Here is an 18,302-nt window from a genome sequence, read left to right on the forward strand (position 1 = left end):
TTGGGGATGATATACGGACCCAAATGTATGTCTTAGTCCCAATGCTTTTTCTACTTCCTGTAGATGTTTATTTTTGAAATGAGTCCCATTATCTGATCTAATTTTCCTGGGAAACCCATGTGATGGGATGTAATGATTTATCAAATGTTTTACCACAACCTCTGCGGTTTCAGATTTGCATTGATATGCCTCCGGCCATCCGGAAAAGGAGTCCACAATTACCAACAAATATCGGTACCCTTGTACGGGCCTGATCATGTCAGTAAAATCCATTGAGATTATTTGTCCCGGGGCAGTCACTTCTGGATCGTGAGTGCCCTGGGGAGGTTTAGATGTAGGCATACTGTTAAATTTATTGCAAACATTGCAGTCCTGCAGTTCACTTTTAACAATTTGTCTCATGTAAGGATGCCACCAATTCTGCAGCCGTCTCATCACTTCTTCTGTACCCACATGGCAAAGTCCATGTGCTTCAGAAATCAGGTTTTTTAATTGCTTCTGTGATGGGATATATTTACCTTGTTTCTGCCATACACCTGCTTCATCCTTTTGTCCTCCTTTTCCCAGCCACACACTCTGTTCTTCTGGACTGGCCTTTTCTTGCCACAGCTTAATTGTTTCCGTAGTTATTTTTTGTCCTAATTCACCTTCACTCACCATCAGTTGTAAGGTTGGGCTGTACCCTGCTGCATTTTTTGCAGCCCTGTCTGCGGAATCATTTCCCACTGACACAAAATCATTAGTTTTTGAATGACCTTTACACTTAATTATAGCTACTGCGTTAGGCAGGAGCAAAGCTTTTTTTAATTCAAGTATGTCCTGATGGTGTTTGATAGGCGTCCCTGAAGCAGTCATAAAGTCATTTCTTTGCCATTCTTTCATGGCTGTGTGTATCACTACATGTGCATACGCCAAGTCAGTGTAAATGTTCACAGTCTTATCTTTGGCTAACTGAAGTGCAACTATCAAAGCCACTATCTCCGCTCTTTGAGCTGACTGTGGTCCTGTGAGTCTGTCTGCCACTAACAGATCAAAGGATGCTCCAATCATCTGTGTTACCGCAAAACCTGACTGAAGTCCTTCATTGCCCTTAAAACAACAGCCATCAGTAAATAACGTCAAGTCTGGGTCATTTATTGCGGTATCGTAAAGATCTTTTCTCAGTGAGTTGTCTTCCAGAATTCGTTGAGTGCAGCAGTGGGATTGTCCCTCAATTATGCCATCTGCCATGTTAATCCCCTCATGTACAAACAAAATGTGAGGTTGTGTTAGAACTGATTCAATCTTTCTCTGTCGTCCCCCTGTCATAGTAAATGCTTGGCTGGTTATGTATTGTACTGTACTATGAGCTGTACGTACTGTCAGCGGATGATGTAGCACAATATGAGATGTTTTCTGAATCAAGCGAGCTAATGCTGAAGCAAAAGCTGCGCACAGCGGGTGACGTTGTTCATATTTTTCCAGAGGTGTTGATGCATAAAGACAAACATGTCTATTACCATCTTCCCCCTTCTGAAAAAGAACAGCCGACACACTGCTGGATTTTTCAGAAACATCAAGGAAGAACATTTTAGTGTAGTCAGGGACTACAAGAGCTGCAGCCGAAGACAAAAATTGTTTCAGCAGAACAAAAGAGTTCTCAGCAGCTTGTGTCCAATTTAGAACAAGCGACAGGTTTCTCATTCCCTTTTCATTCACCAATTCTCTCAATGCGTGAGTCAGTTCCGCAAAATCCGGAACATGATGTCTGGAAAAGTTACACAGACCCAGAAAAGCCAACATTTGTTTAACATTTGTCGGTTTAGGATGGTGCAAAATGACATCTTTATGCGACGGAGAAATACCTGTTCCATGCCTCGATATAAGTCGACCCAAGAATGAAACCTGAGGCCGGGCAATCTGAAGTTTGCTTTTGGAGCACTTCAAGCCCACCGAAGCCAGGTGACTCAAAAGGAGCTGTGTAGCTTGAAGGCAGGACTCCTCGGAAGGCGCAGCAAGGAGCAGATCATCTACATACTGCACTAAAAGAACATCAGTAGGAAGTTGGAGAGGTGACAGCAATTGCCTAAGAGAAGCATTGAACGCACCAGGAGACAGCACAAAACCCTGAGGAAGCCGGGTGTAGGAATAACATTCATTATTCCACAAAAATGCAAAATACTTCCTCATAGACAAGTCAAGAGGAATGCAAAAAAATGCATTTGCAAGGTCAATGCAGGTAAAATGCGTGTGCAACGGAGATATCTGTGACAGAGCTGAATGAGGATTTGGCACCGGCAGCGAGGGTGTCAGAACTTTAGCATTGATCGCCCTGAGATCATGCACCATTCGGAATTCGCCAGTATTTTTATTTACTACTGGGAGAATGGGAGTATTGTAATCAGACCTATCCATCTTACAAAGAACTCCTGCTTTCAGCAACCCATCAATTGTTACTGAGATGCCAAGTCGCCCCTCCTCCTTCATCGGGTACTGTGGTACCCAAACGGAGCCAGGTTTCATTTCAAAAGTCACAGGTGCCACTTTACACAGTCCCACATCAGTCGGGTCAGTAGACCACAGTGCAGCAGGCATGGAGTGTAAGATGTCACCAGCAAGCTCACTGTCAGATGTCTCTCGGCCATGATGTCGGTCCAAAAGTTGATGTTCTAAGACAGACATGGAAATAAACAAATCAGATTTAATCCAATAGGCATCAAGAGATTTGGAATACAGTAAATCTGTATGAATTGAAGGCTGCCAATCCGTCGCTTTTGTGCAAGCCAGGACAAATGGACCTAAATCCTTCGCCGTATGCTGGGATGACACCATCAAAGAAATGTGAGGATGACATGCCAGCACAGATACACCAGGTGGTACTGCCATCTCATACCATCGAGACTGTTCCTCCGTCAGAACAACCGAAAAAGCCACTCCGGCAGGTCCTGCAAACAGACCACACACACGCAACTCCCAAACATTGTCAACAATTGCACTGAAAGCTTCACTGTATAACTCATCACCACATCTGTCGTAAAATAGTGTACAATGTATACAATCCGATATCACATCATATGGCCTGAGATGTCGCACCCAGGAGGACCAAGTTTTCCAAAACGTCTCCGCTTCCCTCCAGCCGGGGGAATCAGTGTCAATCTTTGCCCAGTACATGTCAGCAGAGGAACATGTCATGGCGTGTGAAGTCACCACAGGGAACTGGGAGGAGACATTCGAGGAGGAATCACCCCCGCAGTGAAAAGTATGTCCATCTGGGAACTGAAGCGTCAGCCCCTCTGGCCCGCATTGAATCAATGGAGCAGTCCTTATGAGAAGATCCCTTCCCAAAAGATTCACAGGACAACTTGGAGCATAAACAAACGAATGCATAAATGTTTGCGAGCAGCACTCCGTCTGCAACGGGTTCGTCATGTGCAGGATAGTGTTCTCTCCCTTGAATCCAACCAACGAGATGCCATCATTGGAGAGCGTACTTCCATTTGGTAAAGTCATAATGGTAGAGTGGCGTGCTCCAGTGTCTACCATAAATGATAAAGTAGTTCCGCTCACCTTTAATGCAATCATAGGCTCCTGCAGTGCACATAAGGTGGATTCTGGGCCCCGTCATTGTGGATACTGTCCGCTACGTGGCGGCAGAAATCGCTGATTCGGCACCGGCGGATACTGTTCCTGGGATGAAGTCTGGCGTGGAGGAACATTTCGTGACTCACGTCCTCTTGGCTGGTAATAGCCGCGTCCGCCCTGTAGACGCCTTCCACCTCTGCTTCTCCCACGTAGGTGATTTCAACAGGTGTCCGCCCAGTGGCCGAAACGTCCACAATTGAAACACTGGTCCTGGCTGATAGCTGATCTCGATTGATACATAGCACACTCAGAAACAAGAATAGGTGATGAGTCAACAGTAGAAGCCGGGAGAGCCAAAGTCTCCTCTGTACTTTTTTTCAAAGTCTGCAATTGTATAGCAGCCAATTGTAATTCAGTAGACCTATGTTTGTCATTTTTAGATTCAAGATCTTTCGCATACCTTCTCAGATGATGTTTCAGATGAGATAACCACCGTACGTGTTCAGAGCCAGGCAAATCGGGATTCACCTCCATGGCCTGCCTCACAGACTTAGGGACACCTTTTAGCACTGCCGCACGAAAAACTTGAGAGTACAGTGTAGAATCAGTCGGTAAATGACCAGTCTTTAAGGAAAATTCAGAGAAAGAGCACGGTCAATAAATGTCGCAGCCTCTTCATCAACTTTCGGAGCGTACAGTAAATCAGATATGACCACATCCGGAAGCGGAAACAATCCACCTAGCGCTCCAAACAGCGTCAAATAATCCTCACGGGACAATGCCTCACCGTCACTCAAAGATGACATTCCTGAATTAGCCATCAGCGCGTCCAGCTGAGACAAAGGACACGCCCCCGTTAAAAGAGCACGCATGTCTCCAGCTGTCAAAATCTGACCTGTCACACTTCTTTGTAGCGAGCGCAACCAATTTTCTCCACCTGCTTGCAACGGGGGAAGTTTTTGCACAAGCACACACAGATCAGTCGGCAAATAAGGTTTATACACAGTCGCCGAATGTCCGGAAGCCGGATCAACTTTTGTCAACATAGGTGCTTGCAAAACCCCCTTAGAACGAGTCACCATTCTCCTCGGAGTATCCTCCGGGAGTCTGTCAGGCGTGCTAAAGTCATATTGTTCCACAACATCTCCAACTCCACACGACAGATCATCCAACTGTTCATGAATGTCTACAGTAACATAGTTCTTCGCCAATGCATTAGAAGTGTCAGACCTCACGTCACAGTTACGTCGTCCAAAGTATTCGTCTTCTGTCAAGTCGTCATTTGCATCTTTCTCAAAGCGAGAAATAACCATAAGCCATTTGCGACGAACAACCTGGGGCACTTCAGCATGTCTAGCTAGTTCCAATTTAAAAGCACTTGCTTTGTCCAATTTCACTTTCGGACTCGCCCTCATTTCCAAAATTTCGTACAAGAGAGACTCCAAACGTGTCACAGAGGCGGTTACGCCAGCTGCCAAGCCGTCAGCCGCGGCCTGTAACGTAGACCGAAGCGGTCCAGAATTTTTATCATTACCACTATGCCATTCCACATCAAGATTACCGCTATTTACCGTCAACATCGGTGCCTGCAAATCCTGCAGCATCTGAGCCGTAGGCTTGTACGGTGAGCCTGTAAACGGGTTAACAACATCAGACAAAACAGCAACGAGCGGCCCGCTGCTCGCCAGAGGTGCAACAATGTTAGCATCACAATTAGCCACATCCTTAGCACCCGCTTTTACCAACGCTCCTCGAGCAATTTTAACCGAACTGCCCATCGCCAACATTCTAGCATTCCTCATCATTTGATCCACATTTCTACAATTTCGTCGCACTTTTCTACCCTTCAAAGAAAACACAAAAGTCTGTCGTACCATTTTTTCCAGCGAGAGCCGTTTGTTTACACATGCTAATTCCACAGCTTTCATCAGACCGATCAAACAAACCGTGGACATCAACGGTGGGAACTGTTAGAGTTGACAATATTAAGTATTGTACTCTTTGCGTGTTCAATTAACTGAATGGTGAGATCCTTGTGAAGAAGTCCCTTTGCAAAGGTATTTATTAATTACCAGAAGCTTCTGGGGACAAAAAGCTGATGACACTGAAGCCGTGTTCTCTCAGTTGTCTGTTTCTCCTCCGTGGTACATCAATACTTATTCAGAATAGTGGGAGACTACAAGTCTCCTCCCATCAGCCCACAACACAGTATAAACAAGAAAATCCCTCTCTCCTCCCTTCTGCAAGTTCAGCAAGTTCCCATAGCTATAAATCAGATTAGAAAAAAACAATCACACATCGGCCCGTCTCCTTCGGAAGAGACAGATACCAGACCCATACACTCCCTTATTTTCTCAGGAGTGTGAGACACATAAAAATGCTATTCATTTAGCCATACTGAGTTAACTAAATCTAAAACGGCTAAAATATCATTTAAAACTGAAAAACAATGTTAATAACTAATCATTCCCTCATTTGAGCTCTTGAGAGCTCAACACATTAAAACATTTTTTTTCAATGGTTGTGTGATAAAAATAATTATCCTTAAAACATCCCTTTAGCAGAAGAGGAGGTAGTTTAGCAATCATATGACATTAAAAAACAATTTGATACATTTAAAAGATTTTTAGTGAAATAAGCATAGCATATGTGAGGCTTAACATAAAATGTTGTTCATTAAAAAGTGTCGCAATGTATCGGCAGACGAATATGTGTTCTTTGAAGCCATCTTGTGATGAAGTTCTTTGAAGGTCTTTTTTTTTTTTTTTTTAATGAAAAGAGTGTCGCAATAGTTCGTCTCTTCTTTAAGAATTTGGGGTAGACTACCCAAATTCTTCGATTTGTCACGGGATTATTCTGCCCGAAAAATGTGACTCTTCTTTAAATGATTGCCCAAGAAAAGGCACTTGACTTGATCCGTTGACTGATGTCCTCAAACGGTGTCGAATGATGTCGAAACGGCCGCTCCAGAACGATCACTGGGTCAGCTGACGTGGCTCCAGGTCGGAGGTGATAAGATTGATGATCCAGTTGTGGAATTTCGTCTCTCCTTTCAACCTGAGAGCATCAGTTGATGAGATGGCCGAGCCTGGCACGTCTCCGGAAGCCTTGTAGACCAGATGTGGAATTTTCACCAACCCCCTGGGGCCGTTCTCCTGAGTGCAGAAACTTTTCATTTTTAGTTTCTCATAAACTCACATAAATTTTATTTGGAGGAAAAAACCCTGATAGTTTTTGTTAGTTGGGATTAGTAAATGTTATTTGATTAAGATCCGTAGGTCCTGTGCTGTTGGAACAGGAAAATATCTATTTTTGTGACATTAAAATAGAGCCCAGCCTTTGATTGAGTTGAATGACATTCGCTCATTCATTAATATAAGACAGAGCTTATAAATATTTATTTTTCAAATAGGTTTTGTTCAATAATAGGTAATTTTTTACCATGACTAAATTTGTTCTAAATTTGCATAACTGTGCCTTTCATATCTCTTATTCTCTTCCCAGAATCCCATGACCGGCCGAATCCTGGCATGCTGGGAAAAACTCACATATATTCATATTATCTATACTCTTTTGCAAACACTGGGCTCCAAACATTACATTTTTCAAATATGATTCTGAGATAAAAGATATAATATAATATAATTACCTTCATTCGGCGAATATGCATTATTGTCCTTGCTTGCTTCAGACTTACTTTGCGATCGATTTCCTCTGGTAGATTTCTTCATATTCAAACTGTGGATTATCACTTTCAAACTCATCCTGTCAATTGGAGTGTAGGCCGATACCCCACAACCTTTTTAATTTCGTTTTTAAGTTTGATTTTAATTTTCTAACTCGTCTACATTGGTTAAATTCTTAAACATAAACTCCCTCATTTGACAAAGATCCACTGATTTTTTCAAACACGTCAAGATAAAGGGAGGACAAAATAGAGACACCATAACTCAAAAAACGTCATAAATAACTCAACCCTCTAAATCAGGCCATGAGATAAACAAAAGAGCTACAAAACACTATAAAACTGAGCATAAGCAAATACAACTTAAGACACTAATATATGATGACTTTGGGACCATAAAAAATAGAAGTAACCATATTATTCTAATTCTCCTAGAGTCCCAAAAATTATTTAAACTGCCAATCAACCTCACCTCTTTTACAGATTAGTGGGGCTGAGGATAAAATCACACAAAATTTACAAATATCTACCATTTCCTAGATTTAATCAAACTAAAAATTATCTTCAAACTTCTAATCTTTTACATATTAGCGGGGCTCATAAAAAACACAGCACACAAAATATTTCTGGGATTTATAAATCACAGTGCTATAAAAAAAAAAAATCTAATTTAGCCATCAAACTCTTAGTTAGTCTTTTACTTGTTACTACTCATTTTATTCTATTATTTATTTTATACTATAGCTGCAGCTGGACAAAGTCCAAAAAAGTTCCTCACGGGGAAAATAAAAATATATCATATCATAACATATTAATAAAATTCCCATTGTACCAATTCAGAAACTGATTCTCCCAAAAATATAGGCAAAAATTTAGTAGGCTATAGATTGAAATAAATTTTCTCAATCCCTCATTTCAAATTTACATATGTCGTTTTCAATTTCCTGAAATATCTTGCTATAGATCACAGTTCCCCACTCAACACATTAAAAATGCCTTGCATACACCGTGCAGCATTTTACTGAATGGATCACATCTCATTCCGACCACCAACTTTCTCAGTCCAGACCCCCAGCAAAAGGCAGGACGGCAGCTGTTGTCAATGTTCAGTCCTGGCCAGCATGGCGGCTGCTGTGGCAGCAATGTTCAGAGCAGGCATTTAGATTTCCTCTGGATGCAAAACAGCCATAGGGGAGAAGTCACTAGAATGAGGCGTATACACAGTCACTGGGCATTGAGGAATTTGAACATCATGTTTTTCTTAGGCACAGGACGAGAAGACTGTTGCTCTGCGGCTTTTGACCTTTGATCTCTGCCACATCCATTCAGACGCAGTCTGCAATGTGGATCCGATGACACACAGTCTTTCTGAGAGCTCACCTGATCAAAAAAAAATGCACACTCGTTGATACAATGCATTAAAAATGCCAGACTGAGGATATGGGATCATAGCAAGACAGTTCACTCCCTGCTTTCTCAAAAATGTTTCGTAAAAAAACACAGCCTCTTTATTCATTTCTTTTTTTTTTTTTCTTTTTTCAATACCCCTTCAAATAGCTACTAGCCATACAACGTATCAGCAGCTGGGGCGCATCCCGTTCGCAGTTTGTAATCAGTGAAGGCCATCAAACCCTCATCTGCCTTGGAACTCAAACATCAGTTTCTGAAATGACACACTCAGAGAAAAAACAAATATTAAAAATCATTATCAACATGTCAATTTCAAAAACATTCATAACTCCTTATTCAACTATCTTACTTCCAGCCACAGCTATACAGATGTAGGCATAATTATATCAACTCAACATAGCGCAAACAAAATGCCATTATTTTATCATTACTCTTTATTCATTTGTCCCGAAAAGGGAAAGTTAACAAATTAACCATCTTCATCAATCATTAAAGTGTAAAGATTTATTAGCTCAGTCACTAAAAAAATAAAAAATAATAATAAAAAATAAAAATAAAACACTAATTTAATATTCTTTTTTCAAAAACTCAACAATATCTTTCAAATACTATTACTTATTTTATATTGTTTATCATTCCTCTCTTACCATTTTAACAAAGAAAAAGTCCCATTAGGAGGACACATTATGCTAACAGCGCATAGCCCAGCCCCCACCTTTTTTGTAACTAGAAACGGGGGGGGGGGGGGTTGGGGGAAGAAATCTTAACATTATAAATCGCAAAACCTATTTTATCATATTCCCATTAATAAAACAAACGCCACTATCACAACAGTATCATCTCACACAAAACAACACCAAACTTAGTTAAAATATTGAAGAAAAACAAACAAAATCCCCATATGCACACTTCTCACTTACAAACCCCCACCTTTTTTTAGAAGCTAGGTCACACACTCAAATGCATACGCACACACTCTTCAGTCATTATAAAAAAATAAACGGTGTTATTCTATCAATTCGTTGTCTACAAATCTTATAGCATTTAAACCGCAGTTTTATACGGTGATTTCAGTAAACGGGTAACTTCGAACAAACCACCCGTAAACTGCTCCACAAATGCTGGAGTCATTTTAGCATCAAATTCAGCCTTTTTTCACTACCAACAAAGAAAATACAAAATTCTGACATACCATTTTGTCCAGCGAAAGCTTTGTATACAATCGATCCATAGTTCGTTTTTTCATTGTTCATCGACGCTTTTATTTTTCCCTGAACCGGAAGCGCATTCAAGACAAACCATTCTGTATCCGGGTCGAAATCGCCTCCATTTTGTTTGTAGTTTTTGATGTATACATTCGGTTTTAATACAGTGACGTCTCACTTTTAGTATTAATAGTTCAATATGTTAACACATATGGCCACACACAGACAGACATAAGAATTACGTGACCTCTCGTTTATACACAGCGGTTACCCAATCCCGCTGAGCTAAACTGTTCTCCCTTTATTGCAAAATTTTTGCAAGGCGCTTTATTAAATAATGAAATTGTCACGTACCATCGAATTCAACCGTGGAACAAAAGGAATTCAAACGGGAATCCTGACCTCAAAACTACATATTGTAGAAGCGCCAACAAAATAAAATAAATCACGTAATCTCTCGATTGCAAATACAGTGATACAAAATCCAATCATCGCTGTAATCAACCTGGACCCCTCAATACTGTTCAATTTCAAACAGGCGCTTTTTCAAATAAAAGACATATTACGTGTAGAGAACTTTCCCACCAAGAGCCATGAACAATTATGTTACTTGTCCTCCAATTCGGCCAAAACTGCTTAAAAAACAGAAGCGCGTACCATAATCTTCGCGATCCTTAGTAAACAAGAAAGACTTGTTACGTCATCCGGCAAACCCTTTTATTCAATATATATTATGGTCTAAGGATTCTTCATAGCGTTGACGAAAAACAAAACAAATCAAAAAATTAACCGCTATTTCTTCCTGTACAAAAAAAGCTTCATCACTTCGAGTCTGCATCACGTCACCTTCAAATGCACCACTCCACGACGTGTTTAGTTCAATATCGTCGGAATTATCAACTCTCTAACGACATCAAACTATATAACCTGTTCACACAGATCTCATTTAAAATTTAGACAATTTGGAAGACGAAAAAACCAGCTGCAGCGGACCAGACAGACACAACCTCTTCTACGTGGATAACAGTCTCCACTTACCGTACTTTATTTATTTAGGCCTAGAAGTTCCGCCCGTCCTTGAACGCCGCAGCTTGTTCCACGTCAGAATAACACCATCCGTTTGGTTCAACGGAGGAGACCATTCGTTATAATTCAGCGTCGGCGGTCACCATTTGTTAGAGTTGACAATATTAAGTATTGTACTCTTTGCGTGTTCAATTAACTGAATGGTGAGATCCTTGTGAAGAAGTCCCTTTGCAAAGGTATTTATTAATTACCAGAAGCTTCTGGGGACAAAAAGCTGATGACACTGAAGCCGTGTTCTCTCAGTTGTCTGTTTCTCCTCCGTGGTACATCAATACTTATTCAGAATAGTGGGAGACTACAAGTCTCCTCCTATCAGCCCACAACACAGTATAAACAAGAAAATCCCTCTCTCCTCCCTTCTGCAAGTTCAGCAAGTTCCCATAGCTATAAATCAGATTAGAAAAAAACAATCACACATCGGCCCGTCTCCTTCGGAAGAGACAGATACCAGACCCATACACTCCCTTATTTTCTCAGGAGTGTGAGACACATAAAAATGCTATTCATTTAGCCATACTGAGTTAACTAAATCTAAAACGGCTAAAATATCATTTAAAACTGAAAAACAATGTTAATAACTCATCAGAACCAACCCTTGTCGCAAGCAGCCGTAACCCAATCTATCAACAATGCTTGCATCTTTCGCCGACTCTTTTCACGCACAGTTCCAACTGCAACTCCGGAAGCATGCTTAACTTGCGCGTCCAAGTTCAAATTTCCACCATGTACCGGAAGTACATTAAGATCAAACCATTCAGTGTTACGATCAAAATCGCCCTCCATTATTCAGAGTTCTTACCACTCGTAGTTCCAACAAGTGTATATACTACCTAAGCAGTATCAATATTTATCAATGCAGTGACGTCTCACTTTACAATATGATAGTTCGAATAGGGTAAATTTATTCGACAACGTTTAAACAACCGTACAACAAGCAACACAGAAGCCCACAAAACACACAGCACGCACAAGACAACATAGAACGTACACACACAACGAATACACAATGACTCACAGAACATACACAGACAACGAATCACGTGATCCAATTCCGCAGTGTCAAAACTGTCTCTCTTTTACTGCATATGTCCTGCAAGGCGCTCTTTCAGCGCAAAATCAAAACAAAATCACACGTAATCTAGCGATCGCAAATACAACGTTTAAAACCCAATGTCCGTTGCAATCGACCTGACTCCCCCAACTGTTCAATTTCAACAGCGCGCGCACTTTTAAAATAACTTATTACGTGAAAAATGGACGTTCTTATACAGGCGACATGTCCTACCTGAAGGAACAATCCTGAACCAACCAAACTGCCAAGGGCAGGCGCGTCTACTATGATCTTCAGATTTACCAATGGATCTTCAAATATCCACGAAACCCCGTAACCTCTTTATCCTTATATTCAAAAAATAAATATCATAGTCTATCGAATCCTTCGCAACGCAAAAACAGAATTTTACAAATTAATAAGACGTTGCTTCTTCCTGATAACATGGCTCTGTCCCCAGCAGCCGCGCGCATTAACCGGTCCGGGCCAGCACGTTCATCACCACATGCTCCACCCCACGTACGTGTTTATAGTTCAATGTCGCAGAAATTTTTAGAACGACATCAAACTACAACTTGTTCAAACAGATCTCATGTACAAATTTACACAATTTAGCAGACGAAAACAAGTTGCAATGATTTTAAACAGACAGAACTCCTCTACGTGGATTAACGTCTCCACTTACTGTAATTAATTATTTAGGCGCCTAGAAGTTCCATTCGTTCATCAATCACTGCAGCTCGAAATCCTCTTACCTTCTCCCTTTTAGCGTCGGGGTCACCAATTGTTGGAAATCATTTCCTTGATTTCTGCGTGTTCAAATAAATTCAAAGTTGAAATCTGTGAACAAGTTTGCCAGCTTTATTTCAGATTCTGAAAGTCACCTGTAGTTACTGCTCAATCATCGCAGCTCACCCACAGATGTGTTCTTTTCAAAGTTCATGCATGCATATATACAGATATGGTTCCCTCCCCCTCATTGACCATTTGGCCCCTTCTCAGCATGTGATATTTCCTGTCACCCCAATTCTACACACCCCCTCTCTTATCTCTTCCTCCGGGATGTGGGCCACTTGGCCCCCCTTCTCCCTCTACCAGGCCCCCCATAAAACTCCACACAGAGCACAGCCCCCCCTTTGATCTTGTCCTGTCAGCAGAGTGAGATACAATCTGGCCAACTCCTATTGAGTTCTTTCAGTCCTTACCAAATATTGAGGTAAACAATTGGCTTCCTAGATAAACTATTGACCTCGGGAGAGCTGGCTCCAGAGATTCCCGCATACCTGCTGTGTGGATTCCAACACCTCACTTCCTTAGGGGGAAAACAGACCACATTCTACCACAGTTGTATTTATCTAACTAAAATCAAAAACACTTTGAAGAATATATATGTAAAACAGAAAAACAATGTTAATAATTCTATCAAAACAGACGCTTAACTTCAACTTGTTAGCACTGACGGAAATCAAACTAGCTGGTTGGCTTTTCCAGTTTTCGAGGACAGGTTCCCCTCTACACCAGACCAGGAGGTAGTTGTATAGCCCTTCTGTCCTCGTTAGTATAGTGGATAGTATCTCCCCCTGTCACGGGGAAGACCGGGGTTCGATTCCCCTACGGGGAGATGGTGTTTGTGAAACCTATCTTTTGGATAAAAAGTTTAAATTGCAAATACAAAGAAAATGGCCATGTTTCCACCCGGTCTCGAGCCGGGCACCGTTCGCGTGTTAGGCAAACGTGATAACCACTACACTATGGAAACAGACACTTTACTTCAACTTGTTAGCACTGACGGAAATCAAACTAGCTGGTTGGCTTTTCCAGTTTTCGAGGATAAGTTCCCCTCTACACCCGACCAGGAGGTAGTTGTATAGCCGTTCTGTCCTCGTTAGTATAGTGGATAGTATTTCCCCCTGTCACGGGGAAGACTGGGGTTCGATTCCCCAACGGGGTGATGGTGTTTGTGAAAGCTATCTTTTGGATGATCAGTTTTCATTGCAAATACAAAGAAAATGGCCATGTTTCCACCCGGTCTCGAGCCGGGGACCTTTCGCTTGTTAGGCGAACGTGATAACCACTACACTATGGAAAAAGACGCTTAACTTCAACTTGTTCGCACTGACGGAAATCAAACTAGCTGGTTGGCTTTTCCAGTTTTCGAGGACAGGTTCCCCTCTACACCAGACCAGGAGGTAGTTGTATAGCCCTTCTGTCCTCGTTAGTATAGTGAATAGTAACTCCCCCTGTCACGGGGAAGACAGGGGTTCGATTCCCCGACGGGGAGATGGTGTTTGTGAAACCTATCTTTTGGATAAACAGTTTAAATTGCAAATACAAAGAAAATGGCCATGTTTCCACCCGGTCTCGAGCCGGGGAACTTTCGCGTGTTAAGCAAACGTGATAACCACTACACTATGCAAACAGACGCTTAACTTCAACTTGTTAGCAATGCCGGAAATCAAACTAGCTGGTTGGCTTTTCCAGTTTTCGAGGATAGGTTCCCCTCTACACCCGACCAGGAGGTAGTTGTATAGCCCTTCTGTCCTCGTTAGTATAGTGGATAGTATCTCCCCCTGTCACGGGGAACACCGGGGTTCGATTCCCCGACGGGGAGATGGTGTTTGTGAAACCTATCTTTTGGATAAACAGTTTAAATTGCAAATACAAAGAAAATGGCCATGTTTCCACCCGGTTTAAAGCCGGGGACCGTTCGCGTGTTAGGCAAACGTGATAACCACTACACTATGCAAACAGACGCTTAACTTCAACTTGTTAGCAATGCCGGAAATCAAACTAGCTGGTTGGCTTTTCCAGTTTTCGAGGATAGGTTCCCCTCTACACCCGACCAGGAGGTAGTTGTATAGCCCTTCTGTCCTCGTTAGTATAGTGGATAGTATCTCCCCCTGTCACGGGGAACACCGGGGTTCGATTCCCCGACGGGGAGATGGTGTTTGTGAAACCTATCTTTTGGATAAACAGTTTAAATTGCAAATACAAAGAAAATGGCCATGTTTCCACCCGGTTTAAAGCCGGGGACCGTTCGCGTGTTAGGCAAACGTGATAACCACTACACTATGGAAACAGACGCTTAACTTCAACTTGTTCGCACTGCTGGAAATCAAACTAGCTGGCTGGCTTTTCCAGTTTTCGAAGACAGGTTCCCCTCTACACCCGACCAGGAGGTAACTGTATAGCCCTTCTGTCCTCGTTAGTATAGTGGATAGTATCTCCCCCTGTCACGGTGAAGACCGGGTTTCGATTCCCCGACGGGGAGATGGTTTTTGTGAAACCTATCTTTTGGATAAACAGTTTAAACTTGCAAATACAAAGAAAATGGCAATTTTTCCACCCGGTCTCGAGCCGGGGACCGTTCGCGTGTTAGGCAAACGTGATAACCACTACACTATGGAAACAGACGCTTAACTTCAACTTGTTCGCACTGCTGGAAATCAAACTAGCTGGCTGGCTTTTCCAGTTTTTGAGGACAGGTTCCCCTCTACACCAGACCAGGAGGTAGTTGTATAGCCCTTCTGTCCTCGTTAGTATAGTGGATAGTATCTCCCCCTGTCACGGGGAAGACCGGGGTTCGATTCCCCTACGGGGAGATGGTGTTTGTGAAACCTATCTTTTGGATAAAAAGTTTAAATTGCAAATACAAAGAAAATGGCCATGTTTCCACCCGGTCTCGAGCCGGGCACCGTTCGCGTGTTAGGCAAACGTGATAACCACTACACTATGGAAACAGACGCTTTACTTCAACTTGTTAGCACTGACGGAAATCAAACTAGCTGGTTGGCTTTTCCAGTTTTCGAGGATAGGTTCCCCTCTACACCCGACCAGGAGGTAGTTGTATAGCCGTTCTGTCCTCGTTAGTATAGTGGATAGTATTTCCCCCTGTCACGGGGAAGACTGGGGTTCGATTCCCCGACGGGGAGATGGTGTTTGTGAAAGCTATCTTTTGGATGATCAGTTTTCATTGCAAATACAAAGAAAATGGCAATTTTTCCACCCGGTCTCGAGCCGGGGACCGTTCGCGTGTTAGGCAAACGTGATAACCACTACACTATGGAAACAGACGCTTAACTTCAACTTGTTCGCACTGCTGGAAATCAAACTAGCTGGCTGGCTTTTCCAGTTTTTGAGGACAGGTTCCCCTCTACACCAGACCAGGAGGTAGTTGTATAGCCCTTCTGTCCTCGTTAGTATAGTGGATAGTATCTCCCCCTGTCACGGGGAAGACCGGGGTTCGATTCCCCTACGGGGAGATGGTGTTTGTGAAACCTATCTTTTGGATAAAAAGTTTAAATTGCAAATACAAAGAAAATGGCCATGTTTCCACCCGGTCTCGAGCCGGGCACCATTCGCGTGTTAGGCAAACGTGATAACCACTACACTATGGAAACAGACGCTTTACTTCAACTTGTTAGCACTGACGGAAATCAAACTAGCTGGTTGGCTTTTCCAGTTTTCGAGGATAGGTTCCCCTCTACACCCGACCAGGAGGTAGTTGTATAGCCGTTCTGTCCTCGTTAGTATAGTGGATAGTATTTCCCCCTGTCACGGGGAAGACTGGGGTTCGATTCCCCGACGGGGAGATGGTGTTTGTGAAAGCTATCTTTTGGATGATCAGTTTTCATTGCAAATACAAAGAAAATGGCCATGTTTCCACCCGGTCTCGAGCCGGGGACCTTTCGCGTGATAGGCGAACGTGAAAACCACTACACTATGGAAACAGACGCTTAACTTTAACTTGTTCGCACTGCCGGTAATATAACTAGATGGCTGGCTTTTCCAGTTTTCGAGGACAGGTTCCCCTCTACACCAGACCAGGAGGTAGTTGTATAGCCCTTCTGTCCTCGTTAGTATAGTGGATAGTATCTCCCCCTGTCACGGGGAAGACCGGGGTTCAATTCCCCGACGGGGTGATGGTGTTTGTGAAAGCTATCTTTTGGATGATCAGTTTTCATTGCAAATACAAAGAAAATGGCCATGTTTCCACCCGGTCTCGAGCCGGGGACCTTTCGCTTGTTAGGCGAACGTGATAACCACTACACTATGGAAACAGACGCTTAACTTCAACTTGTTCGCACTGACGGAAATCAAACTAGCTGGTTGGCTTTTCCAGTTTTCGAGGACAGGTTCCCCTCTACACCAGACCAGGAGGTAGTTGTATAGCCCTTCTGTCCTCGTTAGTATAGTGAATAGTAACTCCCCCTGTCACGGGGAAGACAGGGGTTCGATTCCCCGACGGGGAGATGGTGTTTGTGAAACCTATCTTTTGGATAAACAGTTTAAATTGCAAATACAAAGAAAATGGCCATGTTTCCACCCGGTCTCGAGCCGGGGAACTTTCGCGTGTTAAGCAAACTTGATAACCACTACACTATGCAAACAGACGCTTAACTTCAACTTGTTAGCAATGCCGGAAATCAAACTAGCTGGTTGGCTTTTCCAGTTTTCGAGGATAGGTTCCCCTCTACACCCGACCAGGAGGTAGTTGTATAGCCCTTCTGTCCTCGTTAGTATAGTGGATAGTATCTCCCCCTGTCACGGGGAACACCGGGGTTTGATTCCCCGACGGGGAGATGGTGTTTGTGAAACCTATCTTTTGGATAAACAGTTTAAATTGCAAATACAAAGAAAATGGCCATGTTTCCACCCGGTTTAAAGCCGGGGACCGTTCGCGTGTTAGGCAAACGTGATAACCACTACACTATGGAAACAGACGCTTAACTTCAACTTGTTCGCACTGCTGGAAATCAAACTAGCTGGCTGGCTTTTCCAGTTTTCGAAGACAGGTTCCCCTCTACACCCGACCAGGAGGTAACTGTATAGCCCTTCTGTCCTCGTTAGTATAGTGGATAGTATCTCCCCCTGTCACGGTGAAGACCGGGTTTCGATTCCCCGACGGGGAGATGGTTTTTGTGAAACCTATCTTTTGGATAAACAGTTTAAACTTGCAAATACAAAGAAAATGGCAATTTTTCCACCCGGTCTCGAGCCGGGGACCGTTCGCGTGTTAGGCAAACGTGATAACCACTACACTATGGAAACAGACGCTTAACTTCAACTTGTTCGCACTGCTGGAAATCAAACTAGCTGGCTGGCTTTTCCAGTTTTCGAAGACAGGTTCCCCTCTACACCCGACCAGGAGGTAGTTGTATAGCCGTTCTGTCCTCGTTAGTATAGTGGATAGTATTTCCCCCTGTCACGGGGAAGACTGGGGTTCGATTCCCCGACGGGGAGATGGTGTTTGTGAAAGCTATCTTTTGGATGATCAGTTTTCATTGCAAATACAAAGAAAATG

The 18,302-nt window shown here is 42.8% G+C and overlaps 2 non-coding genes across 2 annotated transcripts; both read right to left on the reverse strand.

Annotated features, from left to right (window-relative positions):
* Positions 1-16,655: 16,655 nt before the first annotated feature.
* Positions 16,656-16,728, reverse strand: trnad-auc (transfer RNA aspartic acid (anticodon AUC)). The gene has a single exon. It is a non-coding gene; the product is annotated as a tRNA-Asp (tRNA).
* Positions 16,729-16,985: 257 nt separating this feature from the next.
* Positions 16,986-17,058, reverse strand: trnav-aac (transfer RNA valine (anticodon AAC)). Its single transcript has one exon. It is a non-coding gene; the product is annotated as a tRNA-Val (tRNA).
* Positions 17,059-18,302: the final 1,244 nt, after the last annotated feature.

Source organism: Leptonotus elevatus, chromosome 3 (assembly GCF_054856555.1).
Source record: "Leptonotus elevatus isolate MCC_2025b chromosome 3, RoL_Lele_1.0, whole genome shotgun sequence".
Classification (NCBI taxonomy): domain Eukaryota; kingdom Metazoa; phylum Chordata; class Actinopteri; order Syngnathiformes; family Syngnathidae; genus Leptonotus; species Leptonotus elevatus.